The sequence below is a fragment of the Pristis pectinata genome, chromosome 30 (assembly GCF_009764475.1).
Source record: "Pristis pectinata isolate sPriPec2 chromosome 30, sPriPec2.1.pri, whole genome shotgun sequence".
NCBI classification, from domain to species: Eukaryota; Metazoa; Chordata; class Chondrichthyes; order Rhinopristiformes; family Pristidae; genus Pristis; species Pristis pectinata.
Genome location: NC_067434.1, coordinates 17,961,398 through 17,980,836, shown reverse-complemented (window position 1 = coordinate 17,980,836; position 19,439 = coordinate 17,961,398). Strand labels below are relative to the sequence as shown.

At 45.0% G+C, this 19,439-nt stretch overlaps 1 protein-coding gene across 6 annotated transcripts in view; it reads right to left on the bottom strand.

Moving 5' to 3' along the window:
• csgalnact2 (chondroitin sulfate N-acetylgalactosaminyltransferase 2) overlaps nucleotides 1–14,741 on the bottom strand; it is a 90,271-nt gene extending 75,530 nt beyond the window's left edge. For 2 of the 6 annotated variants that reach the window (XM_052041385.1, XM_052041379.1), the window contains exons 1-2: nucleotides 14,662–14,741; nucleotides 11,039–11,183 (exon numbers count right to left, since the gene is read on the bottom strand). The gene's annotated coding sequence lies outside the window, so the exon portion shown is untranslated. Of the gene's footprint in view, nucleotides 1–11,038; nucleotides 11,184–12,532; nucleotides 12,610–14,661 lie in introns of those variants that run through there. The other 4 variants (XM_052041380.1, XM_052041383.1, XM_052041381.1 and 1 more) reach the window with 4 other exon arrangements.
• Nucleotides 14,742–19,439: the final 4,698 nt, after the last annotated feature.

Below are 19,439 nucleotides of genomic sequence, written 5' to 3'. Positions count from 1 at the left end.
AGAGGAGGGGAAGAGGGTTGTAGAGACAGGCATGGGCATTACTTCTACATCTCACTTGTTTAACATATCCTCTGACGATCCAACTTTCCCTTAAATGTATTTCCACTATTCACCATAACTTCTCTTCTTGGTAGTAAGCTCCACATTCTCACTATTGTAGGTAAAGAGGTTTCTTTTGAATTCCCAAGTGGATTTGTTAGTGTCATCTATTCCCCTGCATATCACAGTTGGTCCTGCTCCCCAAAAAGACCAATATAAAGATATTTAGAAACAAATTACAATGCTTGTACAATATCATGAGGTTCTCTAGCACAGAGATGCAAGATAGTTTTATTCCACAGTGCAAATGTGAACAAGCCCCCATTATGTGACTGCAAAATTCCTGTCGATAGAACCACAGCTTTAAAACTCACTGCTGGCTGTAATCATATACAACTTTATCCAAAGCTGTGCACCAGCCTTTAAGACAGAAAGGCATGGGTTCAACTCTCTGCCTCCAACTTCAACATCCAGGAGAGGAGTCTAAAACTGGCACTCCCAGTACATTACAACACTACGTATGTGCTTAGTAGAGTTGGACAGCATGGCAATAGGCCCTTTGGCCCAATTCACCCAATACCAACTAAAATGTCTTCCTGAGCTTGTTACATTTGCCTGCATTTGATTTGTATCCCTCCAAACCTTTCAAAGGTTTCTAAACATTGTAATTGTCCACACCTCTACCACTTCCTCAGGCAGCTCATGCTATATACCCACCACCATCTGTGTGAAAATCTAGCTTCTCCGGGCCACTTTAAATCTTTCCCCTTAAACCTATACGCCTTAGTTTTAGACTGGGAAAAAGACATGACAATCCATCCTATCTATGCCCCTCATGATTTTAATAACTTCCATAAGGTCACCCCTCAGCCTCCTTTGCTCCAGTGAAAACAGTCTCATCCTATCCAGTCTCTCCTCATCACCATACATCTTCTTCACCACTTTATCTACCAGAGAACTATGTACTTTTATTCCTAGGTCTCTCTGTTCTACAACACTCCCCAGGGCCCTGTCATTCACTACGTCCTGCACTAGTTTACAAGAATACATCACTTTTCACTTGTCCAAGTTAAATTTCCATCTGTCATTCCTTGGCCCACTTTCCCAATCGACCTAGATCCTGTTGTATCCTTAGTCATCCTCCTTCACTGCCCACCACACCATCAATTTTGTGGCATCCAGAAAACTTACTAATCATGCCACCTACATTCTTATCCAAATTGTTAATATATATGGCAAACAACAATGGACCCAGCACCAATCCCTGTGGCACACCATTGGTCACAGGTCACCAATCTGATAAACAACCCTCCATTACCACCTTTCTCATTCCAACAAGCCAATTTTGTATCCAATTGGCTAGCTCACCCTAGATCCCATGTGTTCTAACCTTCCAGACCAGCCTAGCATACAGAATCTTGTCAAAAGCCTTGCTATAGTCCATGTAGACAACATTCACTGCCTTGCCCTTGTCAATACTCTTGGTCACTTTTTCCAAAAGGCTCAATCAAATTCATGAGACACAATTTCCCACGCACAAAACCATAATGACTATCCCTAATCAGTCCTTGCCTTTCCAAATGCAGATAGATCTGTCTCTCAGAATCCCCTCCAGTAACTTCCCCACCACAGATGTTAGTCTCACTGGCCTACAGTTCCCTAGCTTGTCCTTGCAGCCTTTCTTAAATAAAGGCACTACCTTAGCCACCCTCCAGTCTTCTGGTACCTCACCTGTGACTACAGAAGATACAAAAATCTCTGCAAGGGCCTCTGCTATTTCTTCCCTTGCTTCCCAAAACACCCAGGATACACTTGGTCAGATCCCAGGGACTTATCCACCTTTATGGTTCTCGACACTGCCAGCACCTCCTCTTTTGAAATGTTGATATGTTTCAGGACATCACTGTTCTCTTTCCCAAATTCCCTAGCTTCCGTGACCTTCTCCACAGTAATACAGATGAGAAGTATTAATTTAAGACCTCACCCATCTTCTGTAGCTCCATACATTGATGGCACACTGATCCCTAGTCACTCATTTGCTCTTAATATACTTATAGAATCTCATAGGATTCTCCTTTACTTTATCTGCCAAGGATATCCCACATCCCCTTTTTGCCCTCCTGATTTCCTTCTTAAGTGCACTCCTATATCCCTTATACTCCTCAAGGGATTCGCTTCATTGTTGACTTGCAGACCTCAAAAGAGCTTAGCACTCTAAGACTAAACATGACAGAGAGGAGAATTCTCCAATGGATGTGTGAAGTGACAAAGACAGACAAAGTGAGAACATGCATCTCAGGAGAACAGTGAAGGCTGTGGGAATGCAAGACGTTATTAAAGGTCGGGCAAGAAACTTGAAGGATATATGGGAAAAGAAATAAAATAGAACTTTCAGAGAAATGGAAAAAGAGGAACCAAACATAAATAGAATGATAGAGTGGAGCAGGACAAGATTGGCTGAACCAGCAACACAAATGCTATGGCTAAATGTACTTCTTTGACCTGCACTTGTAAAGTTTTTCCTTACAAATGTAATGCAACTGCCAAATGAGCACAATAATTTAAAAGTGGTAAAATATGTACAATTGATATATGTTTATTTTTTACATTGTGACATATGATCTTATACTTGTGATAAAATATCATCAACATATTGTCTGGCCTCATCCCCCAATATGTGTAATCCTGAAAATTCAAATTGGAAGTAGAAATAAATGGCTTAAACAGCAGCCTAATACTGTTTTAATTTATTACAATATAAAAAAAAACTGAATAATGTACTTATAGAGGTCCTGATCACATCATTCTGAAACCTCTCCAAATTCCCTGATGTGCAGTAACTGTTGCACAGGGAAACCTACAATAAGTTGCATCTATTCAGTGTTTTAACAGTAAAACATCCCAAGACTATTCACAGGGAGGGATTATTAAATAAAATATGACACATGAAGGGAAATCAAGCCAGGTGACAAAAAACTTGCAGCATTTTTAAACAGGATCATTTCGGCCAATTTATACATCCCACAAAGAGCATGCAGATGATCTACTTTAGGTACGTTACTTAAATCTTCACCAGAAGAGGAGAACCCATCACTTCTTTGATTAGTAGATAAGATTATTGATAGTAATAGTCTTTAAAAAGATACGCCTGTGTGGAGAATTAGGATTAGCAATATATCCTTCTACCTTCTCTTACCATATACTGAATGTTCTTGACTAGACTTTTGAGTCCTGGCAACAGAATTGGATGAAGTGGCTTGGACAAGCTTCTGAGCCGCACAGTGCCAGGGTGATGAATGAACACATTCATGGCTGGTTTGGTGTTCCAAAGTGACATCAGATTCACTCATTATTTCTGCCGAGGACTGATGCCCAGGTGGAACAGAAAACTTTACAAACCTCATGAATGTGAATTAACTAAGATCCACGTCCACCCTTGGTGAGGCTCCCAACCAAGAAGCGGTTCCAAGTACTGACCAGAACAGAGGGCACTGCTCATGCGTAAAGAGATCCATCACCTCTGCAGCCACCCTTGGCACAAGTGTTTCTTCCCAATTCATCTTGTGCGCTGTTGCAGGCCAGCTGGATAATGTTTGAGACTAGCAATTTCAAAAAGAAAAAAAAAAGAACATATTGCATGCGAGAAGATGAAACCCACAAACATTTCCCTTGTGTTGTGTCCAAGGATGAATTATGAAAAGAAGCTTGTAACACTTGGTCATTTCAGCTTTGAAAGGGAATCTTTATGTAGAAATGTACAAGGTTAGTCCAGGTTATGGCAAGTCGCACTCTGACTGCAGAGCAAGGGAAAACGGATACAAACTGTTAAAAAAGGTACATCCAGGACTGAAGATGTACAGACAGTGATCATTACTGAGACTGGTCATCAATGAGTGGTGAAAGACAAAATTCTTACAAATCTTATGCAACTGCCAAATGAACACAATTTAAAACAGGTAAATTTGTATAATTGATATATTTTTACTCTTTACATTGTGATAGATGAAAGGACAGGCAGCTCAATTCTGTGAAGTTGAGTGGTGGGGGTCGGGAGGCAGAGTGCAACATTAAGTCCTTGTGTTTGCCTTTAACAACTGGAAAAAACTGTAGGAGATCCCATGAAATCCATATCTCATTTAAGGGCTGCAACAATCAAGTCAAAAACAAGCAACACCAAGAACAAATCCTTTCACTACCTACTCTGACTCTCCTTTGAGATCATCTACTCTTCTGTACCTACCATTTCCTCCTCGTTTAAATAGATGGTTAATACCCCGGGATCAAGTTGTTCAATCAATGAACATTATGGTGGGAACTTAATTCCTCATCTTAAGGTGAGAAACATAGGAGAATTTAAGGAGACAGAGTAAAGAAAGGAATACTCTCCACCACTGTAACACAAATTAAAATAAACTTATCCATTCAATCTCAACAATGGGCCACAATCAAACTATAAATTAATACCATCTCCATCAGTGGAACATTTTCATTATTAGGTTACTTTCAGACAATTATTTTTGGGTGGGTTCCTATTCAAGCCCAGACACATCTGGGAAGAAAGATTCTTGCCACTTTACAGGTCAAGAATTTCCAGACAAACAGAGGTCTGAAGAACAAAACACTCGAATTTCAAGCAGTCCTTATTGTGTGATGTTCTAACCATCTGTCCTCAGCAACCTGCTGAAGCAAATGTGCCTGGCAAAACGCTGTTGAAAGGATAATTGGACCACATCAGCAGTGCTAATTCAATTTCAGTCAAAGTCCTAACTTCCTTTACCCAGTTCTCTTAAAAAGAACATAACCAGCAGGAACAGATGTAGGTGATGCAAACTAGCATTCAATATGACCATGGCTGATTCTACTTAATGCCACCGTCCATTCTAATATCACTGAATATCCACTGATTCCCTTAAAATGCAATCTCGGTCTTGAACATACAGTAGCAGAATCCACACCAACACCAAGCACGGTAGCATAGCCGTTAGCGCGACGCTATTACATCGCCAGCGATCGGGGTTCGATTCCCGTCGCTGTCTGTAAGGAGTTTGTACGTTCTCCCGTGTCTGCGTGGGTTTTCTCTGGGTGCTCCGGTTTCCTCCCACATTCTAAAAGACGTACGGGTAGGTTACTTTGGGTTTAAAATGGGCGGCGCAGACTCGTTGGGCCAGAAGGGCCTGTTACCACGCTGTAAATAAGATTAAAATTAAATTAAAATCAAAAGCCCTCCGAGGTGCAGAAGTTCAAAGTTTCAGAACCCTTTGAATGAAAAAGAATTCTCAGTCCAGTCCGAAATGGTCAACACTTTACCTGGGACGAATCCTTTTAGAAATCCATTCTTTCAAAAAGCTACATTTAAATAGGGGTGTTAACCATTTGTGTCAAAGATCACATTTTAAAGCATAGTCAGCATTATAATGTATGGAACAGCACAATCATGAGGATTCCAAAGGTGTGGAGTAGCTTGGCTCTAACTTCAGATGAGCCGTGTATGTGCACTGCAGCTAATGTGCAGTTTAATATGTCCATCCTCCAAACAAGTGCACAAGCAGCTTCTCAAAATTCAGGAAAAAAAAGGGGAAGACTTGACTGATCAACAAGTCCTCAACCATTTAAATATTGCTGAACTCATAGATTACATGACTTGTATGTTAAGTAAAGCTTTCAAAGCAAGGATGTACCAAGAGATCCACAAAGGTTTGATTGTACCCAAGTGCACCAGGCACTCAAATAATAATATTTCCAGAATTTGGTGTTCTTTTCTCTTTGTATTGGCTGATTCATGTCATTTTACTGCATAAGATTTTTCTACAGAAACTGCAACATTTTTAAATAAGTCAGAGGTTTTCAAAACCGTGTTCTAGGAAGAGATTCCAAGAGTTCGTTGAATCAGATCTCGAGTTCATCCTCAAAAGCAGAAAAATAGGGCAAGGTTTGAAAAGCACTGGTGTTGGGAACCAAACGAGAGCAAGAAAGAGAGGCCATGACTGAGAGATATTCTCTGCCCCATTTCACTTACTAAATAACATGTTCCAGTAAGTGCTCTGAAGTCCGTGGTGGAGAAAACCAACTCTCGATCTAAACTGGTGAGGTGTTAGTCCATAAAATATGATTTTCAATTCACAGCTGGAAAAGGTAATCTACCACTCTAAACTATTTCCCAACAAGCCACAAATGGCTTTTTAAAAAAATGACTAATCTGATACACACGTCCAAGACAAGCAATGCAGCAGAATTGTGCAACCCTGCCTTATACAATGCAGCAATTCAAGTTTTCAAGAAGAATATGGTGAGGGAGTTGTCTTAGACAAGGGAAAGGGTGCAAATTACCTCTTGGCCATCAGACTTTGGTTGTACACACTATTAATTTTTGCAATGACATAAACATTTTTACTTGGTGAATCTTTCAGAAATGCAGACAAGGGGCTCATGGAATTAGGATTTCTATGAAGGCCCCTAATACACTGATAAAGATTGCATTCCCAATCAAAACTGCAGCACCAGTCACTACAGTTAAAAGTTTCACGATCTTTCAGCTCTCAAAATTGTTTCTCCAAATTGAAAGCAGTATTGGTATATTTTTGTCACTTGTACTAAAGTACAGTGAAAAACTTGTATACAGTTCATACAGATCAATTCATTACACAGTGCATTGAGGTAGTACAGGGTAAATACAATAACAGAATACAGAGTAAAGTGTCACAGCTACAGGGAAGTGCATTGCAGGTAGACAATAAGGTGCAAGGTCAAACAAGGTAGATTGTGAGGTCAAGAGTCCATCTCATCGTATAAGGGAACCATTCAATAATGGGATAGAAGTTGTCTTTGAGCCTGGTGGTCACTTTGAAACCAGAAAGAAACGGGCAAATTATTATCTAGAAGGGGAGAAAATTCAAAGTACAGAAGTACAAAGGGACTTGGGGGTTCTCGTGCAGGATACCCAAAAGGTTAACCACCAGGTCGGATCGACAGTAAGGAAAGCGAATGCTATGTTGGCATTCATTTCGAGAGGTATAGTGTATAAAAGTAGAGAGGCGTTGATGAGGCTCTACGGGGCACTAGTGAAGCCTCATTTGGAATACTGTGTGCAGTTTTGGGCCCCATATCTTAGGAAGGATGTGCTGATGTTGGAGAGGGTTCAGAGGAGATTTACGAGGATGATTCCCGGAATGAAAGGGCTTATGTATGATAAGCGTTTGTCGGCTCTTGGACTGTACTCACTGGAGTACAGAAGAATGAGAGGGGATCTCATAGAAACATTTAGAATGTTGAAAGGAATGGACAGAGTAGATGTGGCCAAGCTGTTTCCCTTGGTGGGTGAGTCCAGGACCAGCGGGCACAATCTTAGAATTAGAGGGTACAGGTTTAAAACAGAGTTGAGGAGAAATTTCTTTAGCCAGAGGGTAGTGAATTTATGGAATTCTTTGCCACGTACAGCAGTGGAGGCCCGATCATTAGAGGCATTTAAGGGGGAGATAGATAGTTATCTAATTAGTCAAGGTATCAAGGGATATGGGGATAAGGCCGGAAATTGGGGCTAGAAAGGAATAGTTTTTTCTTCTCTCATGGACATTCTCCCATTTCTCATTTCTTTTTTTCTTTTTCCCTTTTTCTTTGGAGCAGACTCGAGGGGCCGAATAGCCAACTTCTGCTCCCTTGTCTTGTGATCACTCGTTCAAGGGCAAAGACCAAAGCCACCAAAGGAGCCAAGCTCCTTCCCTCCACAGAGACAAACATCGTCATCACAGCAATTACACCACCACAGAATCCTGTGACACCTCATCATATTTGCAATCATTCCAGCCTCTCAATCCTATATTAGCAGCACTCTCGCCAAAAAGTTCAATAAATGCACTTTTTTGTCATCATTCATCTCAGCGAAGCTACATCATACAATAAAAGAATCTGAGATAAAGAATGAAATCTGTTTGCAGAAAAACATTCAGTGCAACGTAATAGAACATTTAACTCATGATTAACTGCAGCATTCAAGGTAAACCAAGATATATTGATAATGTCTTGGGAATTGAAGCGGGAGATACGCACAAATCAATATGGTTGTTGATACAGTAGCCTGAACTTCAGAGTAGATTCATCTTCTCACGGCTCACTTCCACTCTTTTCTATGTTTATCTCACCTCTCTCTGGCTCCCTGTCTTCTACACTCTTGCCTACTATCCCTGGTCTCCTTCCCCATTGGTCTCCTGTTTCCTGGCCTTGCCTTAAAGAGCATTAAAGCACCCTGCCATCTGGAGATATTAGGACAACTTGTATTGGAGCTGTGATTTCTCCCCACTCCCTTCAACCCATCAGAGGACCAATAATTGGGTGTCTTTTGCCCAAAGAATGGTTAGAAAGAGGTACTTGGTACTACAGAGTGCAGCTGATATTTTCTTTCCATGCATACATTTAAAAGGAAGCTAAAAAAGCATAACGGCAAAGAGATTTAAAGATCACATTAAAGAGATGAGCTAAAGATGGCAGGAAATAAAGCTGGCATGGACTGGACCAAATTACCCATTTCTGGCCTATGGACTCTATGGAACTTAGCTTCAAGGCAACTGAAAACCCTGGCCAGTGAGTTTATCTTTCCATTTTAAAGCCACAGAGCAAATTTAATGAAAACAAACCTGGGATCTACAGCGCACTAACATGCAGGGGAACTGTTTGTCCAGTTGGGTACCATGTGCCATATATCGGTACGGTTTGCCTCTGCAGGCATATAGTGCCCAACACCATCTTATTCTCCTCCATTCCCTGGTTTTACAAGTCCTTAAAATGTTTCCTTTCATCCTTCCTATCCAATTCTCTAGTAAACATGAAGCAGACTTTCTCTATAGCCTTTCTGAGCTTCTTGGAAGTCAACTGAAGCAGTACCTCAGGGGAGCTCATTTTGTAACTTTCCCACACCTATAACCAGGATGAGGCACCTCATCTCCACTCGGAGTTGCTCAACATGATTACATCATTTTGCATAATAGTATCACTAAGTGAACAGGGGAGTCCAAGTCAAACCTTTACTATTACTTTAACTTGATAATACTGAAGCTGATTAAAATTGTTTGGATCTGAAGGCACCACTCCAACCTGTCTCATGGTACTTTGAATATCATGTCAAGTCCTGGCCATGAGACAAAACATTCCAACTTAGCTCAAGAATGGAACCCTACTCTCAAAAGGGCCAGTGGAATCTCGAGAAACTTGGCATTCTCATCCTGAAAATGTGGGAAAAGGAAACATCAAACCAGCAAAACAGCTTAGCAGAAATTCTTCTAGAATTATCCAGAGAGTACATTGAAAGGTTTGTAAGTTTGAAATATACAAGTTAAAGCTTGCTATGGGCTTGTTGGATAATAATTTGCTCATTTTGCAATATACCCCAGTCACTTCTGAGACAAACCACACATCAAACTGTTACTTCTTATCCCCTTTCTTGTGGTTTTACACGATGCTTCTTGGAAAAGCAATCATAAGTGGCAGACAGAATCCACCAACTTGACAAACCATTCCCCTGCATGTTTATGTTCATTATAATCAGTCTTTGCCTTTACAACGGTAAGATGAGATTGCTCACAAGCCCAGCTGATTACTGCCCATTCCTATTTCACCGGATGCTGCCTGGCCTGCAGCATCACTGTCTTTTTCAAACCTTCAATAACCTTGGCCATCCAGGGTTCCCTAATCTTACAATCTTTTCCTTTCATCCTTGCCAGAACATGCTGTCCGTGAACTCTTGCTAATTCTCTTTTAAAGGATTCCCACTTGTCAGATGCTGTTTTATCCACAAGCATCTGCTCCCAATCTACTTTTGCCAGGTCCTCTCTTGCACTGTCAAAATCAGCATGCCCCTCCCAATTTAGGACCTTAACTTGAGGATCAACTTTATCCCTTTTCAAAGCTACCTTGAAATTTACAGAACTGTGCTCATTGTTTCCAAAGTGTTCCCCAACCGACACTTCCACCAGTTGACCAGTTTCACTTCCTAAGACGAGGTCAGTTACAGCCCCTTCTCTATTAAGACTATGTATATACTGCCTCAAAAAGCTATCTTGGATGCATTTAATAAATTCCACCCCACCCAAGACCCTTACACTAGGCAATCCCAGTCAATACTGGGAAAGTTAAAATTCCCCACTACCATAACCATATTGCTTTAACACCTTACTGCAATTTGCTTACCTCTAACTATTGGGAGGCCTATAGTAAGCAAATGCACTTTTTTGTCGTCATTCATCTCAGCGAAGCTACATCATACAATAAAAGAATCTGAGATAAAGAATTTAATCTGTTTGCAGAAAAACGTTCAGTGCAATGTAATAGAACATTTAACTCATGGTTAACTGCAGCATTCAAGGTAAACCAAGATATATTGATAATGTCTTGGGAATTGAAGGGGGAGATATGCACAAATCAATATGGTTGTTGATACAGTAGCCTGAACTTCAGAGTAGATTCATCTTCTCATGGCTCACTTCCACTCTTTTCCATGTTTATCTCACCTCTGTCTGGCTCCATCTTTTACACTCTTGCCTACTATCCCTGGTCTCCTTCCCCATTGGTCTCCTGTTTCCTGGCCTCGCCTTAAAGAGCATTAAATATACAGCAAAGTGACTACACCTCCCTTATTCCTAAATTTTACGCATATGATCTTGTTAGATAATCCTTCCAGGATATTCCCTCGTTCCCTTGGTCCTCATCTTTCACCCCTTGAGCCTCTGCATACAGCATATCATCCGTCTGCCAGCTGCAACACAATCCCACCACCAGCCATATCTTCTCTTCCCTAACCTTTTCCATCTCCCGCAGGAACCAGTCCCTCCATGACTCCCTGGTCTGCTCATCCCTCACCACCTACCCCTATCTGACCTCTGGCACTTTCCCCTGCAATCACAGAAGGTTTAACACTTGTTCTCACACTTCCTCCCTCACCACCATCCAGGGACCTAAATGGCCCTTCTAGTTGAGGCAAAGATTCATCTGCACCTCCTCCAACCTCGTCTACCTCATTCGGTGCTCCCGATGTGGCCGCCTCTACATCAGCGAGACCAAACGCAGACCAAGCGACCGTTCTGCAAAGCACCTACGTTCTGTCCGCAGTGGCCACCCATCCTGTCCATCCTCAGCCTTCTCCAGTGTCAGGGGGAGGCCTAATGCAAATTAGAGGAACAACACATCATATTCTGCCTGAGTAGTCAACAACCCAATGGCATGAACAGTGGGTTTTCCAATTGTTGATAACCCTCCCCTCTGGTGGGTTCCCTCCCCTCCCCTTCTCTTCCCTTCCCCCCTCCACTTCCCTTCCCTTCCCCTGCCCCCTCCTCCCCCCCTCTTTTTCCAATCCTATTTTTCTCCCCTTTCACACACCCCCTCCAGCTCCCCCCATCACCCATTTTACCCCCCCCCCACACCCCGGTTCCGACCCACTACACACATAGTTCATCCATAGGTGTCCCACCTCCCCCGACTATCTGGTTATGGTTCCTGCTGCCTTTTACCACTCCCCTAATGGTTCCCATTATCTCCTCTTTCATTTAGTCAGAGTCCAGCACTGGTAGCCATTTGTGTTTTTCTTCTCACCCTCCAGCAGCTGTATCTGACCTTCACCCTCCCCTCCCCCCACCTCGCTCCATCTGCCTCTCATTTTTTCCTCTTTGTCTGCCTCCATTTATCATCATCCACCTGCCACCGTCCCCCAACTCTTCCCCTCTCCCCTCCCCTAACCTGGCGCAACCTGCCCATTATCTTTCACCCCTCCTCAGCCCCATCAATCACCTTGGGCTCCCGTCTCACTGCTCCCCCTCTCCTCTTTATACTGGCCATCTCCTCTCGTGATCCTGATGCAGGATCTTGACCCCAAACATCAACAATTCCTTTGCACCCACAACTGCTGCTCCAGCTGCTTACTTCCTCCAGTATTTTTTTCCCTTCCACGATTTCCTCTCTATCTATTGCTGTGATGTTCTCCCTAATCAGCAATGCTACTCCCCCATCTCTACCGAATGCCCCTCCATCACGCTTGAAACTTCTATACCTGGATCATTAAGCTGCCAGTCCTGCCCTTCACACAACCATATTTCTGTGATCGCAATATTGTAATTCCACATGCTGATACATGCTCTAAGCTCATCTGACCTACCTGTGAGGCTCCTTGCATCAAAGTAAATGCAGTCAAGCCTACCAGCAACAACCCTCCCACGCACCATGCTTCCTAACCTGCTTCTGACTGCTCTGCCCACTGGACTTTCTTGATTTATCCTCTACATTCAGGTCAATCTACTCACCTGCCACAATACCACTGACATTCCGAACCTCTGCCAAATTAGCTTAACCCCTCACAACAAGTGTGGGCAAACCTCCCTGCGAGGATATTGGTTCCCTTCCTATTTACATGTAACCTGTTCTCCTTGTACAGGTCCCACCTGGCCCAGAAGCAATCCCAACCATCCAAGTACATAAAGCCTTCCCTCATTAACCAAATCTTTAACCACGCATTCACCTATGCTTTCCTCTATGTTTTCCTAGATTGAACTGAAGTCAATAGGTCCCCTCTTCAAACACTGTACTTGTCACAGCCTGCCAAGCAGAGAAAGCAAAAAATGGAAATAAACAGATTTTCTCAGTCTGTCAGGCTGTTATTAGTGGGGTAGTTGTAAATGTACATAACAAAGGTGCTCAAATATCAATATAATTCATGATTGATTTTATTACTGACTTAATTTTATTAAGATTCCCCTTCAATTTTTGTTGAAGTTAACCAAAATTTATATCAATGATTTGGCCAAATGTCACACATCCAAGTTTCAACTTGAAATGTCAACAAGTCCTTTCCACCCACAGATGCTGCTGAATGCACTGACTTCCTCCAGCAGATTGTTTTCTGCATCTGGAATACATTGCCTGACAGGGTAGTGGAGGAAGATTCATTTGTGGATTTCAAAAGGAAGCTGGATCACCACTTAAGAATCGCAGGACTACAGATAAAGGGCAGGGGATCCAAAACAATTGCAGAGAGCTTACAGGAACTCAAGAGGCAGTGTACTTTGCTGTTATCATTCTATAATTCTATGCTCTGCAAAGCTAATGATGGGAAACATTAAATTTATCAGCCCTCTCTAACTCTAACCCATCGTAAAGTGCAGTTGGAAAGGGGGCGGTGTACATGCACCTGTCTACATCAATGGTGCTGAGGTCGAGAGGGTTGAGAGCTTCAAGTTCCTGGGTGTGAACATCACCAACAGCCTGTCCTGGTCAAATCACGTAGATGCCACGGCCAAGAAAGCTCACCAGCGCCTCTACTTCCTCAGGAGGCTAAAGAAATTTGGTGTGTCCCCTTTGACTCTCACCAACTTTTACCGATGCACCATTGAAAGCATCCTATCTGGATGTATCACGGCTTGGTATGGCAACTGCTCTGCCCAGGACCGCAAGAAGCTGCAGAGAGTTGTGGACACAGTCCAGTGCATCACGGACACCAGCCTTCCCTCCTTAGACTCTGTCTTTACCTCTCGTTGTCTTGGTGAAGCAGCCAGCATAATCAAAGACCCCACCCACCCAGGACATTCCCTCTTCTCTCCTCTTCCATCGGGTAGAAGATACAGGTGCCTGAGGGCACGTACCACCAGACTTAAGGACAGTTTCTACCCCACTGTGATAAGACTATTGAATGGTTCCCTTATACAATGAGAAGGACTATGACCTCACGATCTACCTTGTTGTGACTTTGCACCTTATTGCACTGCACTTTCTCTGTGGCTGTGACACTACTGTTACTGTTACTGTTTTTACCTGTACTACATCAATGCACTTTGTACTAACTCAATGTAACTGCACCGTGTAATGAATTGACCTGTACGATCGGTTTGTAAGACAAGCTTTTCACTGTACCTCGATACAAGTGACAATAATAAACCAATAGCAGTTGTGCACACTGTTATTTTCATTTGTCTTTTTTCCCCCATGGGTTACCAAGCACCATATCTCATTATAGCAGATATACATGGTATAAATAACAACAAAATGTTACTGAGGCATGAAAACAAAATGGTACATCACAAGAGAAATATATTATCTACATTTAGGTCACTTTGAAAGGGCTTGCTTCATGACATGTAACTTCAAATTAAGAGAGAACAAAGGTGTGGACTATTAGTCACTAATAAATCAAGGAGGGAATTTATAAGAATTTTTTCAGGAAGTGGCGAGAATGTGTAACTCTGAAAGTTGAGGTGAATAACATTTATGGAGGAAAACACATGGGAGAAAGCAATTGGTGGGTTCATTGACCGATTTACAAGGGGGTGGGAGGCAGTTCACAGAGCACAAACATTGACATGGAGTGGTTGTGAGTTAGGATCAAGGTTACGGGCACAGGCTTTGCAATGGTGATGTTGGGAGATAGTGGAGTAGAGGATTGAGAAATTAGAGGATGTAGCGGGGATAGGGACTGGAGGATAATCGAGGGACGGTGGGACCCGGTGGAGAAAGGGGGCTTGGGGAGGGTATGAGGGGGTCGGTAGGAGGGCTGTGGCTGAAAGGGTCGGGGATGGGGGCAACATTTGAAGGGTGCACCCACCCATGCCCAGACAGCTGCCAAGAAAAAGAGCAACCCCGGACTCCTCTACTCACCGGCCGCGATGCACTGCCAGGGAAGCGCCGAGCTGAAGTGCATCCACAGCAGAGCGGAGCCCGCAGGGCGCTGAAAGGAGCGGAAGCATTTGTCCGGCAGGCCGGAAGTTAATGCGGAAGCGAGGGGGGGGGGGCTGAGCGTGGGCAGCACACGCCGTCGCCTAGCAACCGGGGCCAGAAGCTGCTCACCCAGGGGAGCCCGAGCTCGGCTCCTGGGGGGGTGGGGAGGAGGGTAGAGTAGGGTGGGAGGGTGGAGGGATGGGGAGGAGGGTGGAGGGGAGGGGGGTAGAGTAGGGTGGGAGGGTGGAGGGATGGGGAGGAGGGGTGGGAGAGTGGAGGGGAGGGGGTAGGGTGGGAGGGTGGAGGGATGGGGAGGAGGAGGGGTGGGAGAGTGGAGGGGAGGGGGTAGGGTAGGGTGGGAGGGTGGAGGGGAGGGGGTAGGGTAAGGTGGGAGGGTGGAGGGGAGGGGGTAGGGTAGGGTGGGAGGGTGGAGGGGAGAGGGGTAGGGTAGGGTGGGAGGGTGGAGGGGAGAGGGGTAGGGTAGGGTGGGAGGGTGGAGGGAGGGGGAGGGGGGTAGGGGAGGGGGGTAGGGTAGGGTGGGAGGGTGGAGGGGGGTAGGGTAGGGTGGGAGAGTGGAGGGGAGAGGGGTAGGGTGGGAGGGTGGAGGGATGGGGAGGAGGGGTGGGAGAGTGGAGGGGAGGGGGGTAGGGTAGGGTGGAGGGATGGGGAGGAGGGGTGGGAGAGTGGAGGGGAGGGGGTAGGGTGGGAGGGTGGGGGGATGGGGAGGAGGGGTGGGAGAGGGGAGGGGGTAGGGTGGGAGGGTGGAGGGATGGGGAGGAGGGGTGGGAGAGGGGAGGTGGGAGGGTGGAGGGATGGGGAGGAGGGGTAGGGGAGAGGGGTAGGGGAGGGGGGTAGGGTAGGGTGGGAGGGTGGAGGGATGGGGAGGAGGGGTAGGTTAGGGTGGGAGGGTGGAGGGATGGGGAGGAGGGGTAGGCGAGGGGGGTAGGGTAGGGTGGGAGGGTGGAGGGATGGGGAGGAGGGGTGGGAGAGTGGAGGGGAGGGGGTAGGGTGGGAGGGTGGAGGGATGGGGAGGAGGGGTGGGAGAGGGGAGGGGGTAGGGTGGGAGGGTGGAGGGATGGGGAGGAGGGGTGGGAGAGTGGAGGGGGTAGGGTAGGTTGGGAGGGTGGAGGGATGGGGAGGAGGGGTGGGAGAGTGGAGGGGGTAGGGTAGGTTGGGAGGGTGGAGGGATGGGGAGGAGGGGTGGGAGAGTGGAGGGGGGTAGGGTAGGGTGGGAGGGTGGAGGGATGGGGAGGAGGGGTGGGAGAGTGGAGTGGGTAGGGTAGGGTGGGAGGGTGGAGGGATGGGGAGGAGAGGTGGGAGAGTGGAGGGGAGGAGGGTAGGGTAGTGTGGGAGGGTGGAGGGATGGGGAGGAGCGGTGGGAGAGTGGAGGGGGTAGGGTGGGAGGGTGGAGGGATGGGGAGGAGAGGTGGGAGAGTGGAGGGGAGAGGGGTAGGGTAGGGTGGGAGGGTGGGGGATGTGGGAGGAGGGGTGGGAGGCTGCGGGGGTTAGGGTGGGAGAGTTGGGGTAAGGTAGGGGGGTGGGGTGGGGGTTTGGAGCAGAGCAGCAATGGCACCGGCTCAGGGCAGCAGCCCCAGTACCGAGGCTGAGCCTTCACCACCTGCTTCAGAAGCTGGAGTGCCAACACTCAGGCTGACACCTCAGTGCAGTATTGAGGGGTTGCTACACTGCCAGAGGATCTGTGTCTCAGACTGAGACAGAGATTCCCATGGATCCTGGTGTCCAGACCAGTGATATTTATCCTTTTGAGATTCAAGAGACTGCAGATGGCAGGCACGGTAGCATAACGCTATTACAGCACCGGCGACCCGGGTTCAATTCTGGCCGCTGTCTGTAAGGAGTTTGTATGTTCTTCCCCTGTCTGCGTGGGTTTCCTCCCACACTCTAAAGACGTATGGGTTAGGAAGTTGTGGGCATGCTGTGTTAGCGCCAGAAGCGTGGCGACACTGCAGGCTGCCCCCAGAACACTCTGCACAAAGATGCATTTCACTGTGTGTTTTGATGTACGTGTGACTAATAATGAAATCTTATCTGGAGCAGTCAACAATCTGCTGGAGGAACTCAGTGGGTTGAGCCGCATTGGTGGTGGGTGGGGGGAAGGAAATGTGCACAATTCCTTTCCTCCCACAAATGCTGCTCAACCCGCTGAGTTCTTACAGCATATTGTTATCCTTTTATTCTGTCTTGGAATACTGATGAGGCTGAGCCGGTTTTCATTGCCCATCTCTAATTGTCCCTTAAAAGGTGCTAATGCATCATCAACTTAAACTGCTGCATCCAGCGGCACTCTCACAGTGATGGTGAAGATCCAGTGGCGATGAAGGAATGGCAATATATTTCCAAGCCACAGTGGTATGTGACTTTGTGTGGAATTTACAGATGGGAGCATTTTCATTGCTGCCTGTGCCTTTTAACAATCTTGACCTCGTCAGTAACAATCAATACTTCACTTAATACTGTTTGTAAGAGCGTGCTGTATAACATGGCTGCCATGTTTCAGCAGTGATTACATTTCCAATGAAGGTATTAATTGACTCTGAAGGGCATTGTGGAATAGAAGCTTTTCTTTCTCCTGTGAGAACACATGCATGGTATGGCTCAGTTGCACGGCTGCTAGTGGATCAATGGCAGAATGTGTCAGTTATGGTTCAGGCAATAGCTCTTCTTGCTCCAATCCCTATCCCAGTCCAGATCCCTCTAATTTCTCATCCACCTGATGATGCCTCTTTGGCATCCCATCCAGCAGACGATACGAGGCAGTTTGAGCACTTCCTCTGTATTGCACTGATGTGACTACTACATTCCGTTCCTATACAGACCAATGTTGCCTTCAGGCAAGGTGCACTCGGACCCTTTCATGCTTGGACACGGTGAATCTTTCATGGCCTTTAATGTAGCCAAAACTAATATCATCAAAACATGTATCACCTCACTTATTTTTGTAAACGTCAACAAGGATTCCTATCGCAGTATTTTAGTAGGGTTTAACATGGTGCAATTTTCATTTTATTTAATCCTTATTAAGAAATCCTTGGTGTTGCCTGAAGCTGTTACCTGCTTTTAAATGATTGCCTTCTTTTTGGACTTTATATCTCACCAAACACATGTTACAAAATCACATCATGCAGAAAACTAAATTGCCATTCCAATTCCAGCTGGATGCAATAGGGTTCAGCAAGTGGCTGTTTCCATCCTGGCATCAGGTGATCTTGATGTTGGATTTGCCAGCACTCCCAGGTCATTTGCCCCAATGCACAACTTGGCCCTTGATCTTTGGCCCTTCCCTGTAACCTCCTCCCATACCCATTATCACAGTATTGACATTAGCTGCATGACTTCACAACTGTCCCCCACCATCACTGAGGCAGAGAGATTAACAAATTAATATTGGATTGCCAATTACATTTGCATCCCAAGAGTTCATTAAAAGAGGGGAAGTATTGTTCCTGACGATGTCAATCCTTCTCTATGAAGCCATTCAGACAGGTATCCATGCTAGTGGACACATCCTTGTCTGCTTCAATGTGAGTGTCTGGATGTCTCTAATCCCTCTTGTATGAAACTTACATAAACTCTGCAATGAACAGGAGCCCTTGGAGAGATGAGAAAAATAGAATCATATATTGGATTATGTGTGAGAAAATTTTGCTATCCTGCTTTTGGCACATTCAAAAATTGAACCATGGGAAATTGATTCCTCTGGGAAGAGTTACACCCATTGCCAATTCTAAAACTGAACAGAGGGCAGGAGCTGGTGTGAGGGAAGAGAGTTGGGAAAGCTAAAGAAATGAAGAAAATAGTCTAAAATTTTTTAAAAGCATTGAAATAATCATTGTTTGACTTCCATGTTTGTCGGGCAATGAGGTATATTTCCTTTGCTGCAGTTTCTGTTATTGCTGCTACCTGGTTGCCTGCTGTTTCAGAAGCCACAGGTGCAAAGCATTTGTCTCGGTGATCCAGTTTGTCAGGACAGCTTCAAATCAATCCAACTTTGTTTTATTTTTTGTTGTCACCCCTGGAATTAACCAAGAAAACAGCAGAATTCCAGGGCTCTTGGAGGTTTGATTAGACTTACAGTTAGTTTTCCCAAATGGTTCTGACAGGAACTTCACTCACCAATGAACAGAACTTCCAGCTTGGAGCCCAGTATTGACACATTGTAGCTTTCACATTTCCAACATAGTTTGTATTTCTCTTTCCTTCTTTACTTTCAACACATTTATTTGACCTGCAGATCGACCTCTCTAATTAACTGGTCTTTACCACTTTCTTCCACCTGGCTCCAACACTCCTTTAATCCCACCCCTCCTTTGTCTGCACGTTAATACTTGTTTTCCCTAATTTTGACTAGTTACCTGTTCCTCTCTCCACAAATGCTGCCTGGCCTGCTGAGTGTTTCCAGCAATTTCTGTTCCGCTTCAAATTTCCACCACCTGCAGAATTCGCTCCTGGATTTCAATGACTGAGGTGGATTTAGGGAGCATGCCAATAAAAAAAATGATTCAACGTTTGGTGGTGGATTAAACATCAATGAGCATGAAGGCAGGAATAATAATTCAGAAAATCAGTGTATCTTCCTGATTCTCAATGTTCCTGATTACTGTTCAAACTCTATTACAAAATTAATTGGCAGAAATCCACCAGAAAATCATGAAATGATCAGAAGCAGGACCTTTTAAATTGTTGTATACTCAGGGTTA